At 38.1% G+C, this 8,601-nt stretch overlaps 1 protein-coding gene across 1 annotated transcript in view; it reads right to left on the reverse strand.

Annotated features, from left to right (window-relative positions):
• POT1 (protection of telomeres 1) overlaps positions 1 to 8,224 on the reverse strand; it is a 103,580-nt gene extending 95,356 nt beyond the window's left edge. The window contains exons 1-2 of the mRNA XM_011951751.1: positions 7,889 to 8,224; positions 7,247 to 7,431 (exon numbers count right to left, since the gene is read on the reverse strand). The gene's annotated coding sequence lies outside the window, so the exon portion shown is untranslated. The remainder of the gene's footprint in view (positions 1 to 7,246; positions 7,432 to 7,888) is intronic.
• Positions 8,225 to 8,601: the final 377 nt, after the last annotated feature.

Genomic DNA, 8,601 nt, shown 5'->3' on the forward strand with positions numbered 1-8,601 from the left:
CTTAACCAACAACATATATACATCTTCAGAAAACATTTCTTCCCTACAAATGCAATTTCAAAAAAAAAAAAATAGACCAAGTAATTGCTATACCAGGTGCGCAGATATCAAAGGAAGGGCACAGAAAACATGAAAAAGCAGAGAAATACGACATCGCTAAAAGACCACAACAATTATCTAGCAATAAATATCAATTAAAAAAAATTCCTCGAAATGCCAGATAAAGAATCCAAACTAGTGATTTTAAAGAAGTTTAATGAGATGCAAGAGAAATCTGAAAACCAATACAAAGAAATCAGAAAATCAATTCAGGTTATGAATGAGATTTATCAATGAAACAGAGATCTTTAAAAAAAAAAAAAAAAAAAAAGAAAGAAAGAAAATGGAAACCATGAATTAAAAAATTTAAGAGAATACAAAATATATTCAAAAGATTCAATAACAGATTAGACCAAGGAAAAGAAAGAATCTCAGAACCTGAAGACAGAATGAAATTTTGAAATAATGCAGTCAGGCAAAAATAGGAAAAAGTATAAAAAGGAATGAGCAAAGCCTTTTGAGATGTCCAGGACTACATAAAGCAAACAAATGTATGAATTATCAGTATTCCTAAGGGGAAAGGGAGATTAGAAAGTTTTAAAAACCTATTTAAGGAAATAATCAATGAAAACTTCTAAAGTCTAGCAAGGGAGTTAGACATCCAGATACAGGAAACCCAGCTATCCCCAGGAAAATACACTGCAAAAAGGACTTCACCATAGCATATTATATTCATAACATGTAAAATCAAAGTTTAAAAAAAAAGAATTTTAAAATTACCAAGAGAAAAGCATCTATCTAGTCACCTATAAAGAAAACACTATAAAACTAACTGGACTTTTCAACAAAAATCTTACAGGCCAAAAGGGAATGGATGGCATTTTCAAAGTGCTCAAAAAAAAAAAAAAAAAAGTAAGCCAAAATTTTATACCCTGCCAGAAGAAGCTTAACAAAAGAGATATAAAATATTTCCTAGACAAGCAAACAATGCGGGATTCAGTAGAGAAAAAAGTAGAAAGATCACAAATTAACACGCTAGCATCACACCTCAATGAAACTAGAAAAAAAAGAACAAATGAAACTCAGAGTTAGCAGAAGCAAAGAAATAACCAAGATCAGAGCAAAACTAAATGAACAAGAAGCAAAAACAACAACAAAAAAACCCAAAGGATCAATGAGACAAAAAGTTGGTTATTTAAAGAGAGAAACAAAATTGATGAACTACCAGCTAGACTAACCAAGAAAAGGAGAGAAAAGATCCAAATAAAATTAGAGAGGAAAAAGGAGACATTACAACTGATACCACAGAAATTCTAAAGGTAATCAGAGACTATTATGTATAACTACATGCCCATAAACTAGAAAACATAGAGAAAATGGATATTGCTGGAAACATACGACCTCCCAAGATTGACCCAGGAAGAACAGAATTCCTGAATAGATCAATGATGATAGCAAGACTGTATAGTAATAAAAAAAAAATCCCAATAAAAGAAAGTCCAGGACCAGATGGATTCACAGCCTAGATGTACAAAACACAAAAAGAGCTAACACCAATCCACCTGAAACTATTCTAAAACTACTGAGGAGAGAATTCTCCCTAACCCATTCTACAAGGTCAGTATCACCCTGATATCAAAACCAGACAAAGACACACAAAGACAAAAACTACAGACTAGTGTCATGCGCGTCCAAGTGAAGAGGCCACCAAACAGGCTTTGTGTGAGCAACATGGCTGTTTATTTCACCTGGGTGTAGGCGGGCTGAGTGCGAAAGAGAGTCAGGGAAGGGAGACAAGGGTGGGGCCGTTTTATAGGATTTGGGTAGGTAAAGGAAAATTACAGTCAAAGGGGGGTTGTTCTCTGGCGGGCAGGAGTGGGGGTCACAAGGTGCTCAGTAGGGGAGCTTTTTGAGCCAGGATGAGCCGGGAAAAGGAATTTCACAAGATAATATCATCCCTTAAGGCAAGGACCGGCCATTTTCACTTCTTTTGTGGTGAAATGTCATCAGTTAAGGCGAGGCAGGGCATTTTCACTTCTTTTGTGATTCTTCAGTTACTTCAGGACATCTGGGCGTATATGTGCAAGTCACAGGGGATGCGATGGCTTGGCTTGGGCTCAGAGGTCTGACAACTAGTATCTCTGATGACATTCACGCAAAATTATCAACAAAATACTAGCAAACTGAATCCAACAGCATGTCAAAAAGATCACACACCACGATCAAGTGAGATTTATCTCAGGGATGCAAGGATAGTTCAACATACACAAATCAATAAGTGTTATACACCACATAAACAGAATTAAGGACAAAAATCAGATGATCATCCCAACCGATGAAGAAAAAGCATTTGACAAAATTCATCTTCCATTCATGACAAAAATCCTCAACAAACCACACACAGAAGGAACATCCCTCAACATAATAAAGGCCATATATGACAAATCCACAGCCAACATAATAGTGAATTGGGGAAAGGTTGAAAAGATTCCTTCTAAGAATTGGAACAAGATAAGGATACCCACTTTCACCACTCTTATTCAGTATAGTACTGCAAGTCCTAGCCAGAACAACCAGGCAAGAGAAAAAAACAAAAAGCATCCAAATTGGAAAAGAAGCAGTCAAATTATCATGGTTGGCTAATGATATGATCTTGTATACAGAAAACCCTCAAGACTTCACCAAAAATCTCTTAGATTGGTAAATTAAGTAAAGCTTCAGGATACAATATCAATGTACAAAAATCAGTAGTATTTCTATACACCAATAAAAAGCTAGCTGAGGATCAATAATGCAATCCCATTCACAATAGCTGCAAAAATAAAATAAAATACCTAGGAACATACTTAACTAACAGGGTAAAAGATCTCTGCAAGGAAAACTACAAAGGACAGATGGAAGAAATTGTAAACAACATTAAAAAAACGGAAAAACATCTCATGCTGGTGGATCAGAAGAATTAATATTATTAAAATGAACATATCGCCCAAAGCCACAGGTTCAATGTAAACCTTATCAAATTACTGATGTCATTCTTCACAGAATTAGAAGAAAACAATGATAAAGCTCATACGGAACCAAAAAAGAGGCCAAATTGCCAAAGCAATTCTAATCAAAAAGAACAATGGTGGAGGTACACATTGCCTCACTTCAAAATATATTACAAGGCTATAGCAACCAAAATAGCATGGTAGTAGTATAAAAATAGACACACAGATAAATGGAATAAAACAGAGAAATGAGAAATAAAGTCACATACTTACAGCCAACTGATCTATGACAAAGATGGCAAGAACACTACACTGGAGAAAAGACAAACTTTTCAATTAATGGTGCTGGGAAAACTGGATTGCCACATGCAGAAAAGTGAAACTGGACTCGTATATGTCACCACATATGAAAATAAACTTAAGGTGGATTAAAAATTTAAATGCAAGACCCAAAACTACAAAAATACTAGAGGAAAACCTAGGAAAAACTCTTTTAGATATTGGTTTAGGCAAACAATTCATGACTGTAGGGGTGGCCTGCCCCTCCATACCTGTGGGCGTTTCTCGTTAGGTGGAAAGAGAGACTTGAGAAAAGAAATGAGACACAGAGACAAAGTATAGAGAAAGAAAAAGTGGGCCCAGGGGACCGGCGCTCAGCATACAGAGGACCCACGCCGGCACTGGTCTCTGAGTTCCCTCCGTATTTATTGATCATTATCTTTACCATCTTAGAAAAAGGGAAGTGACAGGATAATAGGATCAATCCTAGGGAGAAGGTCAGCAGTAAGACAGGCGAGTAAAGATCTCTGTGACATAAGTTTAAGGAAAAATGCTGTGCCTTGATATGCATACGTAAACATCTCCATAAACCTTTTTAGTGCATAAAGAGCAGCATTGTGCTAGCAAGTCCCCATTTCGCCCTGAGGTGGTTTTCTCCTTTCTCAGTAAACTGAACATACAATCGGGTTTTACACCGAGATGTTCCATTGCCCAGGGATGAGCAGGAGTCAGATGCTTTTCTCTATCTCAACTGCCAAGAGGCCTTCTTTCCTCTTACACTAGTCCTCCTCAGCACAGACCCTTCACGGGTGTCAGGCTGGGGGACGATCAGGTCTTTCCCTTCCCATGAGGCCATATTTCAGACTATCACATGGGGAGAAACCTTGGACAATACTTAGCTTTCCCAGGCAGAGGTCCCTGCGACCTTTGGCAGTGTACGTGTCCCTGGGTACTTGAGATTAAGAGAATGGTGATGACTTTTAACCAGCAAGCTGCCTTCAGGCACTTGTTTAACAAAGCACACCTTGCACAGCCCCAAATCCGTTAAACCTTGAGTCACCACAGCACATGTCTCTTGCAAGGACAAGGTTGGGGGTAGGGTCACAGATTAACAGCATCTCAAATACAGAACAAAATGGAGTCTGTTATGTCTACTTCTTTCTATATAGACACAGTAACAGTCTGATCTTTCTTTTCCCCACAATGACTAAGACCTAATGACTAAGTGCAGGCAATAAAAACACAAATAGACAAATGGAACTTAATTAAACTAAAAAGCTTCTGTGCTACAAAAGAAATAATCAACAGAATGAACAATCTCTGGAATGAGAGAAAATATTTGCAAACTATGCATTCAACAGGGGACTAATATCCAGATTTTACAAGGGACTCAACCAAAAAACCCCAAATAATCCCATTAAAAAGTAAGCTAAGGACACGAATAGACATTTTTCAAGAGAAGATAAACAGCCAACGAGCACATGAGAAAATGTTCAATATAACTAATCATCAGTAAAATGCAGATTAAAACCACAATGAAATATCACCTTACACCAATCAGAACGGGTACTAAAAAGACAAAAACATAACAGACATTGGGGTGCAAAGAAAAAGGAACTGTTACACACTGTTGGCGAGAACACACATTACTACAACCTCTATGGAAAACAGTACAGTGAGCTCTCAAAGAACTAAAAGTAGAACTACCATTTGATCCAGCAGTCCCACTACTGGGTATCTACCCAAAGGAAAAGAAATCATTAAATAAAAAAGAGACCTGCACTCATATGTATACCACAGTGGTATTCAAAATCACAAAGATATGGAATCAACCGAAGTGTACATCAATGGAGGACTGGATTTTAAAAGTCATATATATACACAATACTATTTAGACATTAAAAAGAATGAAATTGTCTTTCACGGCAACATGGATAGAAATGGAGACCTTTATCTTAAATGAAACAACTGAGACACAAAGAGAAATACTGCATGTTCTCACTCAAAAATGTAAGCTAAATAATGAGTACACATGGAAGCAGAGTGTAGAGAGATGGACAATGGAAACGTGGAGGGGTAGGGGATTAGGAGTGGAGTGGATGATGGGAGGTTGCTTGGTGGGTATAAGCTGTATTGCTCCAGGGACAGATGCACTGAAGGTACTTACTTCACCACAATGCTATATATATCAATGTAGCAAAACTGCACTTGTTTCCCATACATATTTACAAAACAGATTTTTAAAAATTGCTTAAATTATCAAAAGTATCACAACTCATTTCTTGACAGACATTTTCTGCTTTCATTTTTTCACCTGACATTCAATCCTCACACTACCGAAAAATGAATTTGCTTCTTAGTGTTTAAACAAAACTAACCTTTCCAAGTGATCAATAATTTCTTGGTTATTAGAACGAACAGATACTTTTCAGACCTTTGAGCATCTAATAGCAACATAATGCTCTGGTTAGTAGCAAAGACAATGGGCATGTAAATCACTGCTCAGCCACTTACTGGCTACCAGACCCTGAATAAATTACTGAACCTGTGTTTGTTTTCCAGCTATAAAATGAGAATAATACTTAGGATTCTCAGGATTAAGAGATTACATATACAAAGCATTTAGGAGAGTGCCTACTAAACAGCAATCTATACAAGTGTTACTGCAACTTGCTTTCTTATGTATCAAAGACACCACTCTCTCCTGAGTTTCTTCCTCTTTCTCTAGACCATCTCTGCTTCCCATTCATGCTACTTCAACATGGTTCTCTTCTCTTCTATGCTTTGGCTCAAACCCATCTAAATTAGAGACCCTTTCAGCTTCAAATTCCCCAACCCATTTGCCTACTGGACACTACTATCTATACATCTCTAAAGACCTTTCAAATTTGTCCAAATTGAACTCCGTAAACGTTTCTTCCTAAATGTGTACCCCCTATTTTCTTCTCCTGGCTGGCTAGGAATTAGAAACAGAGGTTTCCTGAATTTCTCTTTGCCACTCTAGTCTAATTGTTTTCTAAGACCTACTGATTCTGCTTCTTTATCCTGTCAAGTCTAAAGCAAATCATCTATATTCAAATTTCCTGCTCTACTATATTTTATCAATACAATCTCAAGCAAATTGCTTAACCTTTCTGAAACACAGTGTCTTTAATAACAGTACCTACCATCATAGGTCTTTGTGATGATTAAATAATATATGTAAAGAACTTAAAACACTACCTAACGTATGGAAAAAAATGCAACGAATGTTAACTTTAGGTATTACTATTACTATCTTTTTTCAATCTCCTTCCCAGCATCCCCTCTGCTACTGGCCCAGATCATCATCAACTCTCATCTAAATTACTGTAATTGCCTCTTAACATCTTTCCACTAATCTTGCCTTCTCCAATGTACTCTCTACCTAGAAGCAAAGTTTTTTGAACTCAAAGTAAATCATGTTTTTCTCCTGCTAAAACCTACCAAAGACTTCCCATAGTTTTTAGAGTAACATCCAAATTCCTCAATATGCACATAAGGACTGTTTTTTACACCAAAGGAAGGTACAACACAGTCTGTTATCTCGTAAGTTCCAGCTCAACTTTCCTGATCGGTCAGAACCAAAAGCTCTTATGCTCACATATCACAATGCTAATAACACACCTATTAATTTTAACTGGAGATCAGGTGATTGTCAGACCCCACAGAAATGTGATTACCTTTAGTTCAGGGACTATATTTCTTCATCTTTGTACCTCAGAAACTTACTCCAATGTTTCAGGAATTTGCTAATTGTTTGCTAAATAAATACTGAAAAACGTATTGAAATATTCAATCTCAAATGTTACCACAAAGACAAAAACCATACCTAAACCAGTTCTCATAAATAAACTCAACATTAAAAAACTGCATTCTTTTTAGTAGGAAAACGCATTCTGAGTTACAGAAATTCTTACCTGATTATATTTCTTGCTATAATTGTAACCTGGCTGTAGGGATCCGAAATCTACTTTACGTAATTTACTCAGCGGCTGAACTTCAGGCACCCCATTGACTTCCTTTATTAATTCAAGTGGCATATCAGTTCTTCTTCACACTGATGTCCAAAGCAAATTCAACTAGGGAATTTGACAACTTGCTGCTGAAGATACAAAACCAGTGTTTTATCCAAAATGCAGTCAATAATTTGCTTTAAGTCTCTTTATGCTTTTTCTTATTACGGTTAACATGGTTCAGGGTTGGGGGTGACAGGAGGATGGATTATTTTACAATTTTATTGCAAAGATCAATACAGGACATTCTTCCACGGAACTGAAACTTAACTATTTTCTACTAAGCTGCGTATTTAAAGTACCTCTAAAAGGCAAGTTTTAAAATCTGTAACAATGTCACTAACAAATGTCTTTAACATTGTGCTTTAAAATGTAAAAGTTATTGGGGAAGAGGGAGGCTGAATAATCCTGGGTTTTTTTTTAACCCCCACGGAAGCTGTAATATTGTACAGGCAAATTGTGCACCAAAAGCTTCGTACTCCAAGATGTTTCTGTGGCCTCCTCCCTTCACCCCCTAAATAAACTAAAAAACAAAAATTACTGAACTGAGATTAACTTGTGCATCGTAGGCTCCGCCTTATTTACAGACCTCTTGACTGGGACACTCACTAGTGTGGATATCCAATTTTAACGTTTGCGGACCAACCTTCCCCCAAGCCACCTGAGCTCTGTGAGGGCGGGGACTTGGACTTAACTCTGTCCGCTCCTCCCAAAACACCAAGAAAGATGCTGAACACAGTAGGATCGAGATAAACACTCGTAAGAAAAAGTGTTTCTCTGCGATAATTACATCAAATTTGGATCTAAACTAATTCAATCCCGGGCCCCTTCCGTCTGGTAGCCACTCAACGAACACACCAAACCTTACAAATTTTACTCACCGGCAGTTAGAAAGAACCCTGGGAAGAGTTTAGACGGGCGCGCACGTAACGTCACTCGCACGCTGACGGTCCAGCTCCACGCATGCGTGCAGGATCCCTGAGCTATAGCCAATAGTTCTCAGCCCGCGGCGGCAAGCTGTGTAACCGTTCGCACACGGACGGCGCCTGGAGGTTTGGCGAAATATTGACAGGATACGGCGCCAACGGGAGCGTAGGGCCAAGGAACAGGCCCCGCCCAGTCCGGTCACATTTCCGGAATTCTCGCCGCTCCCCTTAGCTCCGCCCCCAGTCGCTTTTCAGCTTGCGTGGAGCGAGGCAAGTTCAGGGCAACGGGGGGGGGGGGTTCGCTGGGCAGGGTTTCAGCTTCCGTTTGGTAGA

Source organism: Colobus angolensis, unplaced genomic scaffold (assembly GCF_000951035.1).
Source record: "Colobus angolensis palliatus isolate OR3802 unplaced genomic scaffold, Cang.pa_1.0 Scaffold326, whole genome shotgun sequence".
Lineage (NCBI taxonomy): Eukaryota > Metazoa > Chordata > Mammalia > Primates > Cercopithecidae > Colobus > Colobus angolensis.